The sequence below is a fragment of the Terrapene carolina genome, unplaced genomic scaffold (assembly GCF_002925995.2).
Source record: "Terrapene carolina triunguis isolate 2854851 unplaced genomic scaffold, T_m_triunguis-2.0 Scaffold96, whole genome shotgun sequence".
Lineage (NCBI taxonomy): Eukaryota > Metazoa > Chordata > Testudines > Emydidae > Terrapene > Terrapene triunguis.
The window spans coordinates 37,236,541-37,261,809 of NW_020664447.1; the positions used below are offsets into that span (position 1 = coordinate 37,236,541).

The 25,269-nt window shown below is 39.5% G+C and overlaps 1 protein-coding gene across 3 annotated transcripts in view; it reads left to right on the plus strand.

Annotated features, from left to right (window-relative positions):
- SIPA1L1 (signal induced proliferation associated 1 like 1) overlaps positions 1-25,269 on the plus strand; it is a 388,229-nt gene that overhangs the window by 217,351 nt on the left and 145,609 nt on the right. For all 3 annotated transcript variants that reach the window (XM_024218824.3, XM_026651467.2, XM_026651466.2), the window contains one exon: positions 7,752-7,820. The gene's annotated coding sequence lies outside the window, so the exon portion shown is untranslated. The remainder of the gene's footprint in view (positions 1-7,751; positions 7,821-25,269) is intronic.

The window sequence follows — 25,269 nt, forward strand, 5'->3', positions numbered from 1 at the left end:
CAGGACAGGGGCGGGGCTCCTCCCGTCCTCTTTTTTGCTTGCTGGATTATGGTAACCCTAGTTATAATTGTATTGATAGTGGCTATTATTTCTGCTCCAAAAATAAGTGAATAGCCTTTGATGAACCGTCACCTGAATTAAATGTATTTGGGCAGAGCAAAGGCAAGTGCTTTATTTGATACCTATGTGGACAAGAACAAAAGTACCAGACCTTTTAAGACATTCCTATTAGGACATTCTACAAATGAGCAAATGCCAAAGCATGCATCACCTAATTACTTAAATCAAATCCATCAATTCTTGTTCCTGCCCAACATCCTGTCAGTCAATGAAATCTAAAAATTCTTTCCTCTCTCTTTGATTCCCCTAGCCCTCTTCGGTCTCTGTTGCTCCTTTTGCTATTTGTGTTTCCCTGTCTTCCCTGGGACATTCCCTTCCAAAGCTCTGGAGGGGCCAACGGGATTTCTCCTCTCCCCTGCCCTATGTTATGTGCTGGGAAGCGCATCAGAATCTTGCTTCTTTCCTAGCCTGCTGTGCAGATTTTTCCTACGTTACTCCTGCTGCAGGTTGCAGCGGGTATTTCTACACTGCATCTGGGGGCATGTCTGCCAGCCCAGGTAGGTAGATGTGCACTAGCGGGGCTCAAGCTAGCACGGTAAAAACAGCAATGTGTACTTTTGAGGTTGGTCAAAAGCTTGGATTTTAAAGTCCATCTGCTCCCCTAGACCACGCCAGAATGTCCACGTTGCTGCGGTTAGTGAGCTAGCTCGAGCCTGGCTAGAGTGAGCCTGTCTACCAAGGCTGGAAGACTCGCTCCCAGCACCAGTGTAGACATACCCTGAGAAGCTGCAGGAGATTAGGGAACCACTTGGGAGTCCAGTAGAGGGCACATGAAATTGGGAACCTTTCGGAGAGACTAAACAGGTATGCCAAGGCCATCAACTTCCAATTGGTCTGAGCAGCCATTATTGATTCATGCAGGGGAATGAGACATTCCTGCCTTCCCTCCAAGCTTTGAGGCTCATTCTACAAAATCATTTCCATTTCTTGGTAGTGAGGAATAGAACTTTTCAGAGTTGTGAGTTGTATCAGTCAACTTTTACAGCCACTTCATCTCTTTGCCTCCGTTTTTCCATCTGTAAAATCAAGATGTTTACCTCCTTCTTGGGGTGTTGTGATGTTTAATATTTATATAGTATTTCCTCTCATTCCATTTGAACCCACAATGAAGAAAAACAAAAATAATAAAATCTAACTGAATTTACAGAAGAACTTGCTGCTGTTTTCTCCATTTGTTCCTGCCTTTCTAGACATTTTTAGTTACCATAACAACACAAGGTAGTTTGTTAAATGCTTCAGTTTCGTATTTTAGTTTCTCTGCTGCTAAGGAGATAGTCTCCCCCTCCCCCTTTCCTCTTTATGTTTAAGAGCTCATAATATGCAAAATAATAGGTGTTCTAACTTAGGATAAAATGTGATCATTCTAATAATAGGTAACAGACCTGTGAAACTTTAAACTGCAAAACATAAGGAAGTACTTCAATGTAGGGTTCTCCCTTTTGTCTTTACATCACCAAATGAATTGTTTATTATTTTGAAAATCTGTGTTGAGGCCAAAAATATTTCTTCATTAAATTGCCCCAAATTTGGTATTTTAATCCTTTTCAACATAGCTTAAAAGATTCAATACACTTGAGACTTTGTCAAAAATGCTAAGATTTGATAACATTGCAATATCTTACCCTTCAAATACTTATACTGCACTGTCTCTTTTAGCAATCAAAATTATAGTGCAGATCCATTGTTCTAAAATATTTATCCAAAATAGGTTGAGAGAGAGGGATTTCTAAGTTAACATGTTCTTCTACCTCTCTCAGTGCATGTTATCTGCTTGTGCCTTTTAGCTCTTGGGGCAGGCACTGTCTGAATAGTTGTATTGTACAGCAGTGAACATGTGGGTGGTTAACAAATAATTGTGTTTGTATCTTGAACTGTGTGTTTTGGCAACCCTTTGTGTGTGTGAAGGGAATGAACAAATGTGTACCAAACTTTTGTTTGTAGTGGATTGTTCTATAGTGGTTAGTGCTGAGCAGCTGAATGTGATGGTAGGAAATAAGCATGTTTGCTTTGTATGGTTTTGTAGTGAATGGAGCTCTGTATTGGCTTAATTTCAAATTTCTAGAAAGGATGTATCTATTTAGAGCTCAAGCCAAAATGCTAAGTTATTACTGTATAAAAGAAAGCAAACACTGTGCTTTGATTTATGCAGCATACTGAAACAGAAGGAGCCTAGAATTCATGCAGCAAACTGATGACTTAATAAATGCAATGAACATCGGGTTAGGTTATTTGATTCTTAGCTTCCAAAATTGAAATTAATGCTTTGTATATAAAGGTATCTACTCCCTTCAACACATTCTAAAAATCTAATAATGCCATGTTGAGTATGTGGAAGTTGCAATACTTATAGAAAAACAGGTTTCCTTTACTCATAAATGTGTAAAATGTCTGTCATAAGGGTTCAGAAAAAATGCTTTGTTTTATGAAGTAACAAACAACTGATCAGAGCTAAACAAGAATAATGTCATGTTTTCTCTGAAATTAACATGTCATCCCTTTCTGGGATTCAGACATTCTGTCATTGGATTCAGAATTTGTGATCAAAGAACATTCCAGGACTGTTCTATATTTAAAACATAAAATATGTATTTTTGCACAGGACTTATCAAAGACCCTTGTTCTGTTAATCTAACTTTTTCCACTTATTTTTTGGTTTTAAGAATTGTTATTCCAACATGTTTTATAGTTCTTGATACAGTAATTGAAATCACCACGACTCCTATTTTCAACTGTAGCCCCCTCAATGGTATTTTAAATCATGCTGAATAGATGAGCAGACTCCTTTTGCCAAGAGACATTAACATGACACTACTGCAGTTTATTTGGTAGTGCTTACATAAAAGTAAATGCTAAAATATAAATAAATGCCTAATAGGTTTCTGTGGGATTGAAACACAAATAAATATCCTCTTCATAAGATACCTTCATCTTTCATTTGAGGTTTGTCCTTAATGAATTATCATATCTTCAGGATATTCCTGGGCATAATTATCATGTCTCCAAAATCATCTTTTTTGTTTTTACACGCAGTTCTTCCTGTTATAAATATTTAAAACAAAGACACATTTGGAAGAAATATTTGATAAGTATGAGGAGAATCAAAAAGTGCTAGACAAAATGTCACTTTAAAAAAGATGATTTTTCTAATGTGTTAACTTACACATACCCAGAGTTCAAAACCTTTTCTTTACAAGCCGGGGTGTTTAAAAAGAAAGAAAAAAAGAAAAGAAAAGAAAAAAAGACTCCTATAACACACTCATCTCAGCCTCAGCTATTCAGTGACAGGCAAGAGAACTTAGTCTGGATTAAATAGAGTACAAGAAATTTTTTTCTACAATATCACATTTTTCTTTGTTTTTATTGTCTAAAATATAATGTAATCATTTCATGAATGGGGATAGTACATCTCTCTGTACTTAAGTTAGTTTCAAGAAACAGGAGATGGGGGAAGAACAGACTAATACTAACAAAAGCAGGATTGGGGTGGGGTATAAATTTCTGTATAGACAACAATTATTAAGTGCTTAATTTTTTTTACCCTTGTCTACTTGCGTGTAAGTTTGTACTGAAATACTTTTCCCTGCTAAGGAAACCTTCCCTGATTCTAGGATTGTCAGTGTAATATAATACGATAATAATAAACATGTAGAAGTGCAGCATCAACAGTTATTAAAGTACATCATTCTGAGTGAAATCCAGGTCCCATTGATGTCAGTGACAAAATTCCCAGTAACTGCAGTGGAGCCAGGATTTCATCTATTGTATTCCAAACCCTTTTTGCTTCTACAGCAGGCTACTACTGCCCATCCACAATCAGGTTTCCCATCCTCCCCATCTTCTACAAAATCCTGTGTTCTATAAACATCCTGCGTCTTGGCAGGGGGTTAGACTAGATGACACTTGCGGTCCATTCTAACCCTGTGATTCTTATACTAGCCTCCCTGTCTAGAACCAGGATCTTCTATGTTCTCCATATTTGCAGGCTTCCTCTGCACTCTCCCAGTAAAATGAGGTTTCCCTTGAATCACTACAATATTTTTCTCCCTTATCAGCCCTCTTCACTCAAAGTCCCCTTTCCAAACTATCTGCTGCTATTTTCTCATTGTAAAGGTGCCTACAGTCTATCTTAGATGGTTGGTGTGTAGTTGAGGGGAGATTGGAAGTATTTTGTTGCTGCTTTTTTACAGCAGTTCATGCTGCTCCAAGTGCTTGTCTGTGCCTGTACACGAACGCAAGAAGCCTGGGAAACAAGCAGGAAGAATTGGAAGTCCTGGCACAGTCAAGGAACTATGATGTGATTGGAATAAGAGAGACTTGGTGGGGTAACTAACATGACTGGAGCACTGTCATGGATGGGTATAAATTGTTCAGGAAGGACAGGCGGGGGAGAAAAGGTGGAGGAGTTGCACTGTATGTAGGGGAGCAGTATGATTGCTTAGAGCTCCAATATGAAACTGGAGAAAAGCCTGTTGAGTCTTTGGGTTAAGTTTAGAGGTGAGAGCAACAAGGGTGATGTCGTGGTGGGCGTCTGCTATAGACCACAAGGATGAGGTAGACGAGGCTTTCATAGAATCTCAGGGTGGGAAGGGACCTCAAGAGGTCATCTAGTCCAACCCCCTGCTCAAAGCAGGACCAATCCCCAGACAGATTTTTGCCCCAGATCCCTAAGTGGCCCCCTCAAGGATTGAATTCACAACTCTGGGTTTAGCAGGCCAATGCTCAAACCACTGAGCTATCCGCTTTCTTCGGACAACTAACAGAAGTTTACAGATCACAGGCCCTGGCTCTCATGAGGGACTTCAATCACCCTGACATCTGCTGGGAGAGCAATACAGCAGTGCACAGACAGTCCAGAAAGTTTTTGGAGTGTGTTGGGGACAACTTCCTTGTGCAGGTGCTGGAGGAACCAACTAGGGGCCGTGCTCCTCTTGACCTGCTGCTCACAAACCAGGAAGAATTGGTAGGGAAAGTAGAAGTGGGTGGCAACCAGGACAGCAGTGACCATGAGATGGTCGAGTTCAGGATCCTGACAAAAGGAAGAAAGGAGAGCAGCAGAATACGAACCCTGGACTTCAGAAAAGCAGACTTTGACTCTCTCAGGAAATTGATGGGTAAGATCCCCTGGGAGGCTAATAAGAGGGGGAAAGGAGTCCAGGAGAGCTAGCTGTATTTTAAAGAAGCCTTATTGAGGGCACAGCAACAAACCATCCCGATGTGCAGAAAGAATAGCAAATATAGTAGGCGACCAGCTTGGCTTAATAGATAAATCTTCGGTGAGCTTATACACATAAAGGAAACGTGCAAGAAGTGGAAATTTGGACAGATGAATAGGGAGGAGTATAAAAATATTGCTCGAGCATGCAAGGGTATAATCAGGAAGGCCAAAGCACAATTGGAGTTGCAGCTAGCAAGGGATTTGAAGGGTAACAAGAAGGGTTTCTACAGGTATGTTAGCAACAAGAAGAAGGTCAGGGAAAGTGTGGGACCCTTACTGAATGGGGGAGGCAACCTAGTGACAGATGATGTGGAAAAAGCTGATGTACTCAATGCTTTTTTTGCTTTGGTCTTCACAGACAAGGTCAGCTCCCAGACAGCTGCACTGGGCAGCACAGTATGGGGAGGAGGTGAGCAGCCCTCGGTGGTGAAAGAACAGGTTAAGGACTATTTTTAGAAAAGCTGGACATGCACAAGTCCATGGGGCTGGATCTAATGCATCCGAGGGTGCTGAGGGAGTTGGCTGATGTGATTGCAGAGCCATTGGTCATTATCTTTGAAAACTCTTGGTGATTGGGGGAGGTCTCGGACAATTGGAAAAAGGCAAATATAGTGCCCATCTTTAAAAAAGGGAAGAAGGGGAATCCGGGGAACTACAGACCGGTCAGCCTCACCTCTGTCCCCAGAAAAATCATGGAGCAGGAATCCATTTTGAAGTACGTGGAGGAGAGGAAGGTGATCAGGAACAGTCAACATGGATTCACCAAGGACAAGTCATGCCTGACCAACCTGATTGCCTTCTGTGATGAGATAACTGGCTCTGTGGATATGGGGAAAGCAGTGGACGTGATATATCTTGACTTTAGCAAAGCTTTTGATACGGTCTCCCACAGTATACTTGCCAGCAAGTTTAAAAAGCATGGATTGGATGAATGGACTGTAAAGTGGATAGAAAGCTGGCCAGATCGTCAGGCTCAATGGGTAATGATCAACGGCTCTGTCTAGTTGGCAGCCGGTATCAAGTGGAGTGCCCCAGGGGTCTGTCCTGGGGCTGGTTTTGTTCAACATCTTCATTAATGATCTGGATGATGGGATGGATTCCACCCTCAGCAAGTTTGTGGATGACACTATGCTGGGGAGAGAGGTAGATACACTGTAAGGTAGGGATAGGGTCCAGAGTGACCTAGACAAATTGGAGGATTTGGCTAAAAGAAATCTGATGAGGTTCAACAAGCACAAGTGCACAGTCCTGCACTTAGGACGGAAGAATCCCATGCACCGCTACATGCTGGGGACCAACTAACTAAGCGGCAGTTCTGCAGAAAAGGACCTGGGGATTACAGTGAACAAGAAGTTGGATGTGAGTCAACAGTGTGCCCTTGTTGCCAAGAAGGCTAACGGCATATTGGGCTACGTTAGTAGGAGGATTGCCAGCAGATCGAGGGAAGTGATTATTCCCTCTGTTTGGCACTGGTGAGGGAGTATTGCGTCAAGTTTTGGGCCCCCCACTACAGAAGGGATGTGGACAAATTGGAGAGAGTCCAGCGGAGGGCAACGAAAATGATTAGGGGGTTGGGGCACATGACTTACGAGGAGGGGCTGAAGGAACTGGGCTTATTTAATCTGCAAAAGAGAAGAGTGAAGGGGGGATTTGATAACAGCCTTCAACTATCTGAAGGAGGGTTCCAAAGAGGGTGGAGCTAGGCTGTTCTCAGTGGTGGCAGATGACAGAACAAGGAGCAATGGTCTCAAGTTGCAGTGGGGGAGGTCTAGGTTGGATATTAGGAAAAACTGTTTCACTAGGAGGGTGGTGAAGCACTGCAATGGATTACCTAGGGAAATGGTGGAATCTCCATTCTTAGAGGTTTTTAAGGCCCGGCTTGACAAAGCCCTGGCTGGGATGATTTAGTTGGTGTTTGTCCTGCTTTGAGCATGGGGTTGGACTAGATGACCTCCCGCGGTCTCTTCCAACCCTAATCCTCTGTGATTCGATGTGTTTTTGCTAAATCTTTAAACAAAAATAGTAGTTAATCTCTACATATAGTTGTCTTCTCTTAGGAGTTAGCATCAAGAAGTACTTATGAATTTCTGCCTATACCCAGTGCAATTTGTAATAGTAATATTTTTTTTAAATATTCCTTTTTAAAAAGACCACCCATTTTGTTGTTTAAAGTAGCTGGCTTATTGTTGTGTTTTAAACATTTCCACCATCCTCTCTGTCCCCCCGTGGCTTAAAGATTTTTCCGCTTCCGTGGAAAAGGAGAAAAGCTTGACAGTCTTTCTTCCTTTCTTTCTTTCTTTCTTCTTTTAACTTCATCAGTAATCCTATTTACAAGATGTCAATTGATGTATTTGTCAGTATTACTATATATTTTCGTCCTGATATTTTTAATGGTCATATTCTGCTTTTTTCCCAGGTCATACGATTCATTGTATGGATACTGAAGCTAAGTTCTGTGTATTGGCCAACATGCCATGAAATTACAGTAAGTTTTTTGCCTTTTGCTTAAATCCACTTTTTTGTAAGTTTTTTTTTTTTTAGGTGCTAAACAAAGGCCTGTGATACTGATGTAGAATCATTTTGCTCTATGTTAAGTGAGAAGCTTTACTACAGTATTCTAAGATACCAAACTGTTGAAATGGAAAACAAAAATAGCATTTTGTGCCATCGATTTAAACATAAATGTGTTCAACTAGATTGGTTCAGTTTAAATGTGGACCTTCAAAGGAAAATCTGGACATTAGCACACCACAGAGTTGATTAATTTCACCTTCTGTCAAATTGTGCATTGCTTAGGCAGTTCATTGTAAATGCTAATCTCCATTTTATTTTTAGCAAACCATTAGTCTCTCAGGGGGGAATGTGGGAGTAATTGTCAAAGCTTAGCAAAGGACTGCTATTAAACCGAACTGCCAAAGCAGGTGTTGGGTGGGATCCCCTTCACTCTTATCAGTTAGCTACTAGTGGTTCTATATTTTAAAGATGTGTGAATAAAACAGCCCTGTCATGAAGAGATTTAATAAAATCTTCCTTTTCTTTTGGCATCATTTGTTTGTGGGTTTTTTGACAAGTATCTGTTTCTGTGTCTTTGCCCTGTTGTGAGTGCATGTGAATTTGTACTTCGTACGTCCTGTCCTTTGTTCTGTATTTGACATTTCAGTGTTTATATTTTTGTCTTTAAACAAAATTCTTCATAACTAGGATGGGGAGGTGAATTAGTGAGGAGGGTGCATGGACTAGGGGCTGTGGAAGTTGGGCATTGGAGCTGAGCTGGTTTTGGGCAACAGTGGCCAGTAGTGTAGGGAATAAGGAGACAGCTTAGCTTCTTCAGCTCCCTGAATGTCCCCTTAGTTCATTGAATCTTTTCTCCATATCCTCCTTCCTCTGTTCCCTTACATACCAACCCAATGAGTTGCCCTAAATCCATGAAATCTAGAGCTTGTTTATGCTGCACTCAGTGGAGGTGTGAACTGAAGAGCACATCAGTGTTGCGCTGTAGCTGCTCCACATGGACACTGCTGATGCAAACTAGAAGATACCCAGTTTATGTTAATATAGTCTGGTTCGAGGACTCGGTTAACGCAATCTGGGTATCTTCTAGTTTTGTGTCAGCAGCATTCACATGGGGCAGCTACGGCACAACACTTTGTGCTCTTCAGTTCACATGTCTGTAGTCTGCACTGCAATGTGGGGTAGATGTAGACACCTTAAGTTGTTTTAAATTCATTTGAAAATTTTACCCTACAGATTTAACAGAAATTCGGTGGTCTAGTGCTGAGACAGTGAAGTTGATCAGCCTTCCTTGGCTCATTGCCTGTGGAGTCCAATTCAACTTCATTTTTTTTTTTCCAAAGAAAAGTCTTCTAGGACAAAATGCAGGCTTCAGTTTTTAATTACAGATCCTTCCCTCAACTTGGTCACACACACACATGCAAGTGTAAATCTTGCCAGTCCCACACTACTGCTATATGTAGCAAAAAGGCTATTATATTTGACAGGGAAGCCTTAAAAGTGAGTTTATGGATTCCTACTTCTCCTGTTCCCTCAAACAGCAAAAATATAGAGGTGGACTGATACATGTGAGTGTTCAAAAGGTCCATAGGTTTTTTGGGGTGAGGGGATGTGAGCTTATTAGAATTGATGCTCTCCTTCTGCAGATCACAATTGTCACTGACTTATGTAAACAAAGAGTGACTGACACAGGTCCATCAGCCTCTCTACTGAATAAGTTGGCTTGCTGCATGGTCTAGATAGCCTTTCTTGCAAAGTATCTAAACCAACTCAAAAGGTTTGTAAATCTCGACAGGCCATTTCTAGCACACATCCCCACTTCTAATTCAAGGTAATCAGAAAGGGCATTCTTATAATTTGTGCTTACATAACTTTTTCCACTAGTAGTCCATAAGTGCTCTCTCCACATTGTAATGTATTTTCCCTTTTGGGTCAGATAAAAGGAATAAAAACACAACAGCTATTTGTTCTTTTTGAATCAATCAGGTTAGTTCTCCTGACAATTGCAGAATGGTTTTGATAAGTTCTTACCTAGCTGTATTTTTGTTGTCCTTCTTACCAGACAGCAGGATAGTGAAGAACATTGAGAGCTATGTAATTCACCAGAGTCAATAAATATAAACTCTCTTTATTTTAAGTGTTATATAAGACTCAAAGGTATTCCCGTTTTATTAATACAGTGTGTGCACATCTGTGTGTGTTAATAAGGCTCAGAAAAGCAATTACTTTGCTTTTTTCTATTGAGGATTAAGGCTTAGTCATTATATATTAGTTTAAGGCTGTAGAGACCAGTTATGGTCCTTTATCCTGAGGAGATAGGAAAATCTAGCATTCTCAAAGTAACCAGGAAGAAAACTGAAACTCTTATTTTTCTAGGCTGCTGATAAATTTTAAATTAATTTGCATTTGCACTTAGTCACAGTCTTGTATTACTAAAGCAGCCTGAATACAGTTTGCCTTATCTTACCCTGTTGTATAAACAGTTAAGTGGCAGTTGAAATTAAATTCTTTAACCACAAACCAAATTCATATCCTAGCTAACTATACAAATTCACCTGTGGAAAAGTTAACTTTCTGCATTCCTCAGGTCTTAAGTTTTTAGAAGGAAAAAAGAAAAGCTAAGTTGTAAAATTTTCAATAATTTCCTAAGTCCCATTTTCAAAAGGAATTTAGGAGCCTCATTGTGATTGCTAAGCCTCTGCTCAATAAACTATCATTTGACATAGAAAATTTTGGCAATCATTGCCCTAAGTCTAATAACCCATTTTTAGTGCAGATTATCAAGAAATGTTGGTGAAACAGCTCTGACAATTTCTAGAGATCTGAATTCCTTCAACCTCTTATCTGATTTTAGGTCTGATTATGGTGCAGAGACTTAATCTCATTGGTCAATGTTGTTTTTCTGAAGATGGATCAAAACCAGTTGTCCAAGCTGGGTTTTTTTTTAGATCTGTTAGAAGTCTTTGAATCTTTCTTATAAGCTATTGATATGCCCATGGACACTGGCAAGAATATGTGGGGATATGATTGGATAGCTCTATTCTTTTCACTCTTCCTCCTCCTCCTACAATACATAGTCACACAGATTTGGACTTCTGTTACTTCAAACTGAAATGTTTGTTTTGAAAAACTCTAAGGAATCCAGACAACATTTCCTGCGTAGCCACCAGTGTGGTCTTTTCTGTTCTTTGCAAAAATAAATAATTACTTTATAAAAGGAACAAAAAAAGAAAAAGAAAAACAACCTGTGGGTTGAGCCCACACCTGCTAAAGGAATGAAACTTAGAAAAAGCAATTGTTGGAGGAAAATATTCTGAGAGTAGGATAACATGGCACCTCAAGTATCTGTTGCTTCATAGGTATTAAAATAGTTTTTCTTATTTATTTATGATTGCATATTTCATATTGCTGTTTGCTTGCTATTAATGTTATTCATTTTGAAATTGCAAAGCCCAAAGTTTAAAAAAAAAATAAAAAACATGAACACGTGTCTAATTAAGATAGAAGGGGGTTTGGCAGTTATTTTAGAGAATTGCATGATTCATAAATTATTTCATAAGTTATTGAATGCTATTGGTGAACATAGCTTGTTAAATGGATAAGCATTTTTCTTTTGTAATAAATCACATTTTTTTCTTCAGAGTGGGAGTACAGTAAACTGTGGCATCTGCTGCTTTTTTTTAATTGATGAATTTTCTCAAATGAGAATGTGATCAGTCTTTTTTTTTTTTTTTTTTTTAAACTATGGTATGTTGCAGTCTCTGCAGCCCAGTCACATTTTCTATTTCAACTTGTTTTCTGGACATATTAGCTTATACCTAAATACACATTAAAAATGCACAGCTTCCATAATCACATAGTTCAAGAACATCTCATTGACCGAAATTAATGTTTGTATATTCATGTCAAATCATTTGTATTTTATTGTAAACCTAGACAAGCATTTCATTTCTGTGTTTTCAGAAGCAACTTGTTCTATGATGTTTAAAGTCCTGCTTTGAGACTTCAGAAAAGGAGTAAGAGGCAGTATGGAAGTATGTCGTGTGGGTTATCTTCTTTCTCTGGGAAGCTTCATGGTTTATTGGAGTGCATTGTATAAACACTTTCCCTTCACGTAGTTATCCACCAATTTGGGCACCTACACGAGGGAAATTTGCCATCCTACATGATTGACAGAAACCTCCCTCAGCTGATATTATCTACCCCAGAACCTTGAAATATCTTGTATTCTTTGAACAAAGTGCTACAATTGAGGTAGTATTGATAGGAACACTTTACCTGCTTTAATATTCTCCGTATGTATAATAGAATATTACTATTTACTATACATGCCATTCTTCCTGATCATCCCCTTCAACCAATCAGGTGGTATTAAAATCTCAGTTGATGGGGTCGTAATTGCACTGAGAATAGATAGTATTTGCTATTCCTGTGCTTCTAAGTGAATATGTAGCTTAATATATTTAGTGTTTTATATACAATATATGGCGTAATACTTTAGACTGTGCAATGCAGCCTACTCCATGTTACTGTTAGAACCTTAACTTTGCATTTCTGGACTCTGTGATTTTTAAATGTGCAACCGGAGGCCCCGATTCCGCCATTTGATCCATATTGGCAGACTCCTGTGCTTTCATGAATCCCCATTGACTTCCGTGGAGCTCCATGTGGGTCTAGAGGTTCACCCATGTGCATCTGATTGCAGGATCAAGGCTTTAAAGGGAATGCTATTGAGTAAAAAAATCACACTTCTCTGAACCATTTTTTAAATATATTATAATTAATATTTAGGATTACTGTGGTTGAAGGAAATTAAAATACTTTTTCCTATATTTTTTGTTTTTGTGTGTAGCCACTTTCACTTTTTCCCTGTATAGTTGGATAGGTTCACCTTTTGTTTGTGTGATGCTTTAACACAGCAATAAGTTTGGAGAATTTTTTTTTAATAGAAAAATGTGATTGCAAAGCACATAAATTGGCATGAGGTCTCATGAGCAATTTTAGTACTTTAAACTATTTTAACCCATTCTTTTACTCCTGTCCGCAAATAATACATGGCATGGTATAGCTCTTTTCACCTTTTGATGTCACAGCATTTCACAAAAGTCTCATTATCAACATTTCTCAGATGGGAAAAATGGAGAAACATAAATTAAGTGATTTAGCCAGGGTCACATGGGAAGTGTGTGACAGAGTTGGGAGCAGCAACTAGGCTCCTGAATCCTAGCTCTGCGCATCTCCGTTAGACTGTAAAAGGTTTTAAGTCGTTTACACGACATATTCTGCCAACAGGTGCACTATTTTTCTTTCCTTGCTCTGGATTTCCAGATCTACCTCTGGCCTATATTGTTTTCCTAATTTTTCCTTGTTATTTAAATCTCCTCTGTTCTGTGGCTTTTTACTTGGTGCCCTGACTTACATAATTCAGAAAAAGCCCTTTCATGTGGACCAACCCTGTGTGTCATCGGACTATTTTCAATATGACTTCAGTGGCTGAAAATTGGAGGAACAAAAATTGGAAATAGCAAAGGATCAAATGTGGAGAGTGGTGCCCACATTAGCTTATCTGGTGATTGTAAGCCGCCTCCACAGCAGGCTGCATTCTAGCAGCTATATTGTTTTTAGGAAAATGAAAGTAACTCTTGAATATTATGCCCCAGTGTCTTTGGGTTTGGTAGAAGAGGAATCTTCATTGTGCTCCCTGAGAGAAGGGGATTTAAAACCTAGGAAAAGGACTTATCTAATGTGAAGGGAAACCTGGAATACTGGTTGGATTCTTAGTGTCTTTATGGCTCATGATCTCATCAGATAAGGAGTGCATAACATGTTACATAGCACAGTTGTCAAACATGTTCTGTGGCTGAAACTATAGACAGCTGATCATGTCAGCTGTTTAGTGGTGAATATTTCTTCATCTGCTAAAATAACTTAATACTTAACGAGAATACTTTTTGCTGTAGTAGAATCCTTTCAGACAGGGTGTAGTGATATACCTAGACAGAGTGACTTGTGCTTTCAGATTGGTCTCTGAAAGAATTATGTGCAAGCAGAGAGATTATTTCAGACAAGGAGTCATCTATTTCTTTGATTTAAAAGCAAGTAGTCTTTAGACCCATATTGAGGTTAGGTACTTTTAAGCATTTTATTTATGAAGAGGTATTGGTCATACGCCTCCCTTCCCTATGACTTATGTAATAAGGTTTTGAACAGTCTATAGATGAATATACTCAAAGTTCAAGTTGTGTCATTAAAGCTTTTGAAAGAGAGAGTGGAGAGATAAGTTGTGGAAAAACAGCAATGCACTCTTTTTAAGTCAAATGGTTCTTTCTTGAAGCCACAAATTTATTTGGAATGCCATAACCAGTTTGCTGTCTTCATGGGGGGAGGGATAGCTCAGTGGTTTGAGCATTGGCCTGCTAAACCTAGGGTTGTGAGTTCAATCCTTGAGGGGGCCACTTAGGGATCTGGGGCAAAATCAGTACTTGGTCCTGCTAGTGAAGACAGGGGGCTGGACTCGATGACCTTTCAGGGTCCCTTCCAGTTCTATGAGATAGGTATATCTCCATATTATTATTATTATATTCCTCTCTGTAAGTAGTATTCTTACTTATTGATATACAGTAAATTAAATTGCTGACAAGGGTCACCACGGTTTCTAATCACAAGACAATTGTGAGTATAGACAGAACAAGCAAATGAGACCCTTGTCTACATGTCTCTTTCCCAAATCAAGGGTTTCTTAGCCACTTTGTAGGAACTCTGCATTTTGTGGTGTCCCGCAGTCATAACAATTTTCTTTTAAAGTGCGGAAATATTTATGAAGAGGAGGATTTAAAAAAATAAGTAACTGTTAATGTTAGCAAGAGTGTAGAAGTCCTTTTCAGAGTCCTTGATTATACATAGGCTTGGAAGGATTAGATTTTTATTGGTAAATATCAGTAAAAACGTCAATTTTGCGGCGCACATATAAACTGATGAAAAATATTTCCATCAATATTCAAAATTTACTGATAGGCAAAGTAAGAAAAATGCATCTTGAGAACTTCTTAGAGTTAGATTAAAAGATATTTAAATTGTATATTTTGACATGTGGCGATGCCAGTTTGTGGTTTTAACAGTTATAAAGCTTTAATTATTTGAATCTCAACGTCTAGTGCAACAGTTCTCAAACTGTGGGTTGGGACCTCAAAGTGGGTCGTGATCCTATTTTAATGGGGTCGCCACAACTGGCGTTAGACTTGCTGGGGGCCAAAGCTGAAGTCCGAGCCTCACCGCCTCGGTCCGAAGCCCAAGCCCTACCGCCCAGGGCTGAAGCCAAAGCCCAAGGGCTTCAGCCCTGGGTGGTGGGGCTCAGGTTACAGGCCCCCTGCCTGAAGCTGAAGCCCTTGGGCTTCGGCTTTGTCCCCGTCCTCCTCCCCTCCCTCCCCGCCTGGGGTGGTGGGGTTCGGGCTTTGGCTTTAGCCTCCCCCCCGCACCGGGTGGGGCTTGGGATGGCTCAGGCTTCGGTCCCCCCTTCTTGGGTCGTGTAGTAATTTTTGTTGTCAGAAGGGGGTCATGGTGCAATGAACTTTGAGAACCCCTGGTCTAGTGTCATTAAATGATTCTGCCCCCCCCCATCCCTGTTTTGACCCCTTCATAATTTTGTGCAAATGTAAACTGAACATGTAAATTGGTTTAAAAAAAAAGTTTTTTTAAATAAATATCAGTATTCTCAATCAAACTTATAAAATAAACATCCAGTTCTGCCAAGTCTAATTATGGATCAAATCAGCTGATGTATCTTAAATAGCGTATATACTTGTTCATAAGTCGAATATTTTTGGTAAAAAAGTGAAGCATCAAAGAGCGGAGGTTGGCTTATAAACAGGTACTCCTGTTCTTTTTACCAAAATGTGATGATTTTAAGCTCTGTGGAAATATTGAATTGAATATCTAATAATACATTGTCGTTTTGTTTACCAGGAGCGTCTGCAGGCATGGAGCCCCTCAGCTCCCTGTGGCTGCGGTTCTCCGTTCCCAGCCAATGGGAGCTGCAGGAAGTGACGGCCAGCACGTCCCTCGGCCCGCGCCGCTTCCCGCACAGGGCCGGCTCTGGCTTTTTCGCCGCCCCAGGCGAAAAAGCCTCCGGCCGCCCCCCCCCCCCCCCCCCGGGGGGGGGGGGGCGGGGCTCCCCCCGGGGCCCCGGCGGCCGGGGGAGGGCGGCCAGATCGCCGGAGGGAGGGCGGCGAGCCCTGCTGTGGCCCCGGTCTCCCCGGCGGCCGCCGCGCCGCCCCCCTCCAGGTGCCGCCCCAAGCACCAGCTTGGGTGCCTGGTGCCTGGAGCCGGCCCTGTTCCCGCAGCTCCCATTGGCTGGGAACGGCAAACTGTGGCACCTGGGAGCCGAGGGGCTCCATGCCTGCGGACGCTACAGGTAAACAAAACGTCCCGACCCGCCAGCGGCTTATCCTGATGGGCCGGGAGCCAAAGTTTGCCGACCCATTTATTGATGTCAATACCGCAACCTTTTAAAGTTGCAAAGGCTTTGTTTAGAGGACTTTAGATTGGCTTGAAATGAATACCAAAAGAGCAGTGCTGCAGATCTGCATGACATTTGACCCATGCATTTCACAAAATGCTACATCTTACAAGCCAATCAGAAAAATACAGTGAACGATAGTACTATAGCACTGGTGTCAGTCTGCTACTGTGCAATTAGATCTCTTCATGCATTTCTACCAATGGACCTCGTAAGCTTCGAGCCAATATGAAAATATAATGTGAAGAATCGATGGAATCGCTAATAAAATTTAAATAGCCTGTTATCACCACAGACATGCTTTAAAATAAACAAAGAACAATAATAATTTGACAGTGATAAAGCAGGTGACATTCCTATATAAAGTCCTACAAAATCTATAACTATAATAATCTATTTTCATACTAGTATTTAAAATGAACAATGGTGAAATCAAAAGAAAATGGTCTGCGTATCACGCAGTGTTCAAACTTAAAGTTGTTGAATATGCAGAAGCAAACAATTGCGCCGCTGCTCGTGAATTCTGTATCAACGAGACGCAAGTAAGAGAATGGCAAAAAAATAAAACACTAAAAGACATGCCATGAAGCAAGAAAAAAATGTCCAACGAGGTACGCTTCATTTCCTGAACTGGAGAAAGATCTCAATAATTGGGTTGTTGAATGTTGACAAAATGGGTACATTGTCACTAGAACTGGAATTCGTCTGCGTGCTCTGCAAATGTCGAAAGACGACAAATACAAGTCAGTAAAGCCGTCAGTGTTTGTCGCATCAGCGGGTTTGTGTACTTGCTTCATGTACCGTCATGGTCTCTGTCTTCGTCAGTGAACAAAGGTAGCGCAAAAGCTGCTGAGTGATCTGGAAGAAAAAATCAAATCTTTCCAAAGGTTTATTATAAAATATCGAAAGGAATATGCATTTGAGCTGTCACAAATAGGAAATATGGACGAAACACCGATGACATTCGATCTCCCGAGCAACAGAACGGTAACCAGTGTTGGTGAAAAAACAGTTTTAATTAAAATCACTGGCCACGAAAAAATCCATTTTATGGTGGTTTTATCGTGTTTGGCAAATGGATCAAAACTCCCTCCTGTTGTTGTTTTTTAAAAGAAAAACCTTGCCTAAAAACATGAAATTTCCTGCTGGTGTCATCGTACGTGCACACGAAAAGGGATGGATGGATGAAAGTGGGACTATTGAATGGCTGGAAAAAGTGTGGAATAAGAGACCAGGAGCACTTTTCAAGAAACCTGCTATGCTTGTTTGGGACGTGTTCAGGGCACAGAAGATGGATGAGGTGAAAAATGTGGCCAAAAAAATGAAAACTACTTTGGCTGTAATACCTGGAGGCTTAACTTCAGTTCTACAATCGCTTGATGTCTGCCTGAACAAACCCTTTAAAGACAGGCTATGCAAAATGTGGTCTGAATGGATGTGCTCAGGCATGGCGAAGTTGACAAAAGGCGGGAATCTTATTAAACCTGAAATCAGTTCGTCGCCCAGTGGATCAAGGACGCGTGGGTGTCCATTCTCTTGGAAATGATAGAAAAATCATTTTCGAAATGCTGTATCAGCAATGCATTCGACGGGTCAGAAGATGATGCCATATTTGATGATGACACAACAGAAGCTGATGATGAGAAGGAATCTGAGTCTGAAGACACTGCCGACATCTATGATGACAATGCAGGTGCAGCTGTGACCGAAGCCGAGTTTAACGAACTGTTTGGTGAATCAGAAACTGATTCGGACTTCGAAGGATTTTAAGACTTTTTAAAGTCTCATATTGTTCTAAGGCAGTGGTTCCCAAACTGGGGTTCATGAACCCCTGGAGGTTCGCAAAATGTTTCAGGGGGTTCTCGGGGAAAAAATTCCCTAATGGCGAACAGAGCTGTCCATAGGGACCCTGGGCAGCACAGGGCCAGCAGCACGGAGCCCCTGAACTTCCAAGAGCTAAGCAGACCAAAGCAAACATATCTATCATGCTGAGGAGATTAAAACTTCAAGACTCCTTATAAGAAACGGAGAGGGAGGTGGATATTTTTTGCTGTTTTTAAAATTAAATAGGCAGCTAGTATTGTTTTTTAAATTATTATGAAGAACAAGTTTAAGCTTTGTTTTAACATGCATTGTTTTCCTGGACTGCTCAAGACCTGAATGCTTGTGTAGGAGGAACTCTTTGAGTTGGCTTCTTAAATACCTTCATGCTGTTTCACATCTGATACTCCTTGATGAAACATAGGAGCCTTGACTTATAACAGGCTTATTCAAAGTGATACAAGGTACAAAAGTGAGATCTTGGAAGAGTGTTGCCATTTTCATAATGTAATAAAAATACTGTAATGATAATAAATAGTGTGTAATAAGCATCATAAAAACAAATTTTATATTTCCAAGATCACTGCTTTTATAATTTATACTCGGATAAAGGAGAAAATCCCTGGAAATATTCATTTTTAGGAGGTGGTTCTCGAGACTTAACATTTTAGTGAAAGGGGTTCACAGGTTGTTAGTTTGGGAACCACTGTTCTAAGGTATTTGTTTAAAATATCCATTTACTGATTTTAAATATTGACTGTAATTTTGAAGGTGAATACATATTTGTTCAGATATTATTATAACAGGTTTTTCGTTAGATTACATTAAAATAATTCTAGTAAAACTTTTGAGTGTTTCTTGTGACGCCAACTTTTAAAATATAGCAGGAGTCGGAAAACTTTGGCTCCTGGCCCATTAGGGTAAGGCCACTTCCCGCAGCTCCCATTGACTGGGAATGGCAAACCGCGGCTACTGGGAGCTGAGGGGCTCCGTGCCTGCAGACACTCCAGGTAAACAAAACGTTCAGGCCCGCTAGCGGCTTACCCTAATGGGCCAGGAGCCAAAGTTTGCCAACCCCTGAAATATAGGGTTGGCTTATGAAAGGGTCATACAGTTTTTGCTATTTTTACCTATCCATCTTGGGGGGTCAGCTTATAAATGAACGGCTAATGAACGAGTATATACGGTACTCTGTAAGTAAATGCTATACACAGTCGCTGGTTTGGATGGTGTGGACTATACTTTAAATTATTTACGACTGTAGTTCATGTAGAAAAATAAATTTTGTTTTTGACTTTTTAGCATTGTAGTTTCTCTACTAGTTTTTTAAATATACAAGCTTTTTTATTACACTTAAATAGTTGCAGATATTGGATGCTCTTTTGTATGCTCCCAAATGCTTTCTTCACTCATTTTGTAGTATTTTCTTTTCTGCTGGTGGTTATTGACTATTAGCTGCAGGAATAGTGCTTCTTTATAGGAGAGTTAGGTTATTGATCTAATAATACTTGTTAGCTCAATAGCATAGGAATAGAGCACTTCACCACTGTCATTTCTTCTCAGTATCAGTCAATATCTGCTTAGAGGACTTATGTCCTTCCTTCATAGTTTTTAGTGCATGCAATTCATTTCCACTTAATATTTATTTTCAGTCTTGTGATTGGTGTTATGAATAAAACTTAAGCCCAAAATTTTCAACCCGAGTTTCCTAAAGTTAGGCTCCTTTGGACACTAAACACAAAAGTTGTACCATTGTATAACCCCCTGTAGAATGGATGCAGTTATCCTAGTATAGTTTATTTCCTCATGGGAAGGGGAATAAACTATACCGGTATAAACACTGTTATATTAGTATAACTGCATCCACACTAGCGGTTTCACCAGTATAACTGTTTCAGTGAAAAAAGTCACACTACAAAATGTGTGTAAAGTAGGCCTAGGATAATGTGGCTTGTTTGTCAGAAGTGCTCAGTGTATCTGAAAATGAGACTGGTTTTATTTAGGAGCCTAATTTTAGGTACTAAGGTTGGAAAATTTGGGGCTGAATCTTTTTTATAGGTACTAAGGGTGGAAAATTTTGGGCTGAATCTTTTTTATAGGTACTTATGTCTCTTCACTGTTGAACTGTGGAACAGATTATGGAATGCTATAAGAATAAATGTGGTGTTACTATGCACCTCAGAGCTTTTGTTTACTGCCTGTTTTTCTCAATAGGTGTTTAGATAGAAATATGCCCACTCTCATTCCTTCTAGGTAAATTATTCTATATGTCCTAAGTGATTATGAACTTAGATAAAGGTCTGATTGCTACAAGAAGTCTTACCTGTGAAGTCTGTTGAAAGCACTGTTACCATGTGCCCCTTTTACTTGATGACATATTGCTGTTAATGCATGTCAACTCCTTTCCTGCACATTAAAGGAAAGCTCAGAGTTCATGGGCACTTTGCACTGCAAACAATACAGAATGTATTGCAGTTGGCAACTTCAAAATTTGCTAAGAATTGTAAGTTTTCAAATTGTATGTACAAAAATGATATAAAAATACCATTAGACCAGTTTTTATAAATGCTTATGGGACAATAGTATTTTGTTGTTCAGGTACGTATTAGAATTTGAAAATACAATATTTTATGTCTAACAGTGTTCTGTGCACAGAACAAAGACTATCCAAAAATTGATGGTTTACTTACATATACTTTCCAGAGAACTTCTCACTCTTCACTTGGGTGGATTTTCTAATCCCTGTGCAGGAGTCCGAAATCTCATTGTACACAGTGTAAGAGAAGATGGTAACAAAATAAAGTAGTTTAGTTCCTCCCTGCAGCCTGTACATATATAGAAGGTGGTATGACTACTATCAAACTAGAATCTGGTAAACAGAATACAACCATTTTATCTAGGGAGCATGGAGTTCCCATTGTTAGACACTTCAAAAGATGCAAGGGAGTAGTTCAATATCGTTGTCTATTACTTGTGTATCAGTCCATATTGCTATTTTGTTTTTAAGATCCCTCAACCCCAAAAGATGCACAGCATTGAATTTGTTATTGTCATTAATTTCTTCAGTAGTCTCATTCCTACTAATATTGATGAGGAAATTTACTACCATGTATAAATATGTGCGTGTGTGTGTTTTAATAAAAGCAAATGATCTGCAGGGGCATTGTCTGCTTTCCATTCTGTTGTTTGTGAGCAAGACTGTCATCTTGTCTACACACATTTAGTATAATTTAGCATAATTTCATAGATGAAGCTTTGGCTTTTGGAGAAGTCACCCCGTTTTTTAAAAAGAGCTAAGGAGCTGGTATTTTGCTTGAATTTATCGGTTACTAAAGTTTAGTGTCCAATTAAGAGATCTGCCTACCCTCAACACGTAGGCACTGAATATTCATTCTTGACTTTTGTAATGCAAGCTTTAATTGGTAGTAATCTAGTTTTGTGATGCATCATCTAATTGGGCTGGCTCCTTTGATGTGGTCTGACCCCGTTAATGTTATGGAAGGCCAGACAAGACAGCCAATAAAACATGCCAAAAAGGTAGAACGATTGTAGGAAGGTATGCGCTCCGACCATGAGTAGAGTGGGATTTTTTTACTTCTCAATAACATTGAAACTGATTAAAAGTACCATTCCACCATTCTTTCAGTGAATGGCAAGCACCTCACATTTGTAGAGTTTGAGGGTCGAGCACACATGGGGAAATTTACAATAGAACTTTCTTATGTACATTTATTTCTCTAATTTTACTCATTATAAAATAGGTTAATTTTCTTCTCACAATCAGACTCTTAATCCTTCAATGAGATCAGAATACTGTGGCATTACAACTTCCATTGAGAAAATATGCTTCACTGCAGGATTGAGCAGAAGAAAACTGATGATGTTGGAAGTTCTTACTCATATACATAGAGTTAAATAAAGATATTACTTAAAAAAAGTTACAGGCAACTTTCTACCTCATTGTGTAATTATAGAATCATATCTAGTCCTGTAGATCTTTGATATTTTTACAAGTCCATAGGATCCCAGTTTTGCTAGTTCCTGCATAGTCAAGTTTGTTTTCATTTCTGAACACACAAGTGGAAGACTTGGTACCTGTTTGAGATGGGCTCGTCAATCTTTGCACAGCTTCAAATCAGCACCATTAGAGTTCCTTTTAAGTGGGGAGAACGTCATATCCCACAAGAGAGCATTCTCAGTATTGTCCCCCTTCCAAAGCTTCGGAGCATTCTCAGTATTGTCCTCTTTCCAAAGCTTCAGAAAAAAACGACTCATTTAGATGTTTATATTTTTCTTCTGCTAAAAAATGACTAGTATAACCTTCATTCAGTATTTGTCATTTATTAAACAATTCTTATTATTGTAATAATCCTAACCATAGTCTGCTTATAGTATGTTCAGCAGAGATCCTTGGACAATTAAAGAAAGCCTACAGTAGCAGTCTCATTTGTTTTTATAATTAACTCACTGGGATTTTCCATACATGGTGCACTAATGGGAGTGTTACAGGTCAACTGATGTCTTACTGTTTTTTTTTTAAATAGAATGTTTTTTTGTATCACTATTCTTTGTCACTAGAAAAATGTGCCAGCACATGGTACTGAAATATAATGGCTCACACTGACCTATGCTGGCTAGAAGGGTTCAATTAGAAAACCTTATCAGGAAAAGATTAATATGTGGAACCAAATTTTAATCCTTCCCACACAGCAGCCACAAGAGTTGCTACTAACCCATCATGTCAGTCTCATTTTATTAAAAATATTGCCTACAGTGAGAGATATTGATAGATTGATTTAAGATTGGAAGCTGTGCTAAAAAATTGATATATCACGACATTGATATATCAATTTAATTCTGGAAGTTGTGCTAAAAAATCTTGTGTTGGCAACTTCTGTTCAAAAGAAATGTTTTCTTGAATTTCACAATAAGCCTGTTCAGGCTTTAATGGGGAACTCTAAAAAATACTATATCAAAAGATATTTCCTGCAGCCAGCCTATGATTTCCATCGACAAGGCTTTCTGAATTGTTACAGGACCCTAATCACTAGCTGTCATCAGCTTGCTCGTCAGCAGCTTGCTCCTCTGAGGGAAAGAGAATGGCTGGTTATTTGAATGTACTAGAAATCTCTGATTAGAGCAGGATGGATAAAAATCAATGATTTCTTTTAAAATAAAAAATATTGGATTATTTAAATTACATTTGAAATTGACAACCTGTATTAATGCCTAAATTAATTACTATCTATTAAAATCACTTAAATTTAATTTTTTTAAAAAGCAGTACATGTTTGGTGCCAAGTTTTAAAGAAAGGCAAACAACTGAACTGGTGGAAGTCACTGGTTAACCACCTAGAACCAGGGCTTGCGAAGTGCTAAACCAGCTTTTGACAACAGTAGCCTTTTCTGGAGGGGCAGAGAGAATATTCACTTCATTTCAGTTTATTCAAATAGGTCAGCTCAATGACTAGTTGATTCAAAATTAAGAAACCAACTTGTAGTTGAAAAACCACGCAGCTAGCACATACAATAAGCCCAAACACACATTGCCCTTCATGGTAACACGTGACCCTCATTTGCCATGTGCACAAATCAATATCAGTCTCCCAGCACAACACAACCCACGTACAGATCAACACAACCAGCACACACAATAACCCCAAACATCCCTCTGAAGCCTGGAATGTCTGTTGAATCAGTGTGAAGCGATGGAAACACCTGCAATATCACCAGGTGCAGTCACCACTGGGATTTGCGGTCTATTACTGTCCAATTTTTTCCCCACACATGATTTTATAGATTATACCAGTGTGACAGCACAGGCGTTCAGCTACTAGTGTTCAGATAATGTTTCTATTCTTTTCCTTTCTGAAAAGTTTTAGTGTTTGTGGTAGGTGGTCTATTGATGTCTATCATAACAAAGTTGAAACAATGGCCGTGCCAACTACCATGCACTGTCTTACAAGTGTGACTGAACAACATTAGCTACATTTTAGGTAAACTTCTCCTTTCAGTTGTCTTAAAATACATGGAATGAGCCAAGATCTGGAATAATTAGCCCAGAGAACCCCAGGTACTTTATTCTCCCCTTCTTTCAGTTATCTCTTGGTTGTTACCAATCATTTAATTGCTGACTTAACATTCCATTTGCCATCTCCTGTTGGTCTTGTGCTCCTAGTTACTGATATATTTTCCCTCTGACTTGTCCTTAGCATGCTCCATCCTTCAATCCACTACAATTGTGTTTTACCTCTCATCATAGTTCTCTGTCTCCCTCAAGGGTTTCTTCCTACTCCATCTCTCCAAATAGGATTGTCTTCCAACTCCAATTCCTTCAAATGACAATTTTAGATCTTATACCTGTATCCCTAGAGCTTTTGTTTTTCTACGGCTACTTCCCAGAAGACTTTGACTGCTGTTCTTGCAGTGGCAGAAGCAAAGCTTTGTGTAGGGATGCATTAGTGCTACTTGTAGTTGACAGGCTGTGAATAGAAAATGTGCTCTGTGGATATTAGTAGCACTGTAGGCTGGCACACTGCAGCAAAATACAGAGTTTTTTTTAAAAAAAAAGCATCACATAGTGGAATAGCATCCTGTTTGCAATACTATATTTATGGTTAAGGAGGCACTTTCATTAGAAGTCTTTTTCCTGGTCTTTAAAATGTTTTTTTAAAATTACCTTATAGGCTAAATTTTTCTCATGCTTGTTCTGAGTCCAAAGGTAAATATTCTGTGTATGAGAAGCTTGGTAAAAATTTTATTCAGCTGTTTTGAATTATGAAAGGAATGTTGCATATATATGAGGGAGCCAATATGCTTCCATAGTACCCTGCTGGGGCTGCTCTCGCATTAGAGTAAGCTGCTGTTCTTGGCAGAGTCCACCTCCTTCTGCTCATCTGTCTTTCTTGCCTTCTAGGTTCCTCATGACTCTGCTGCAGCACCCCCGTTTCCTACCACATGCCTTGTTTCCAGCTCAATCTTAGCACATTGCTTTTCCAATCTGACTTTTTCTCTGCTCCCATCCCTCACTTAAGTATGACCTCCAGATCTTTTCCATCCACACCCTACAGATTTTAATTGAATTCAA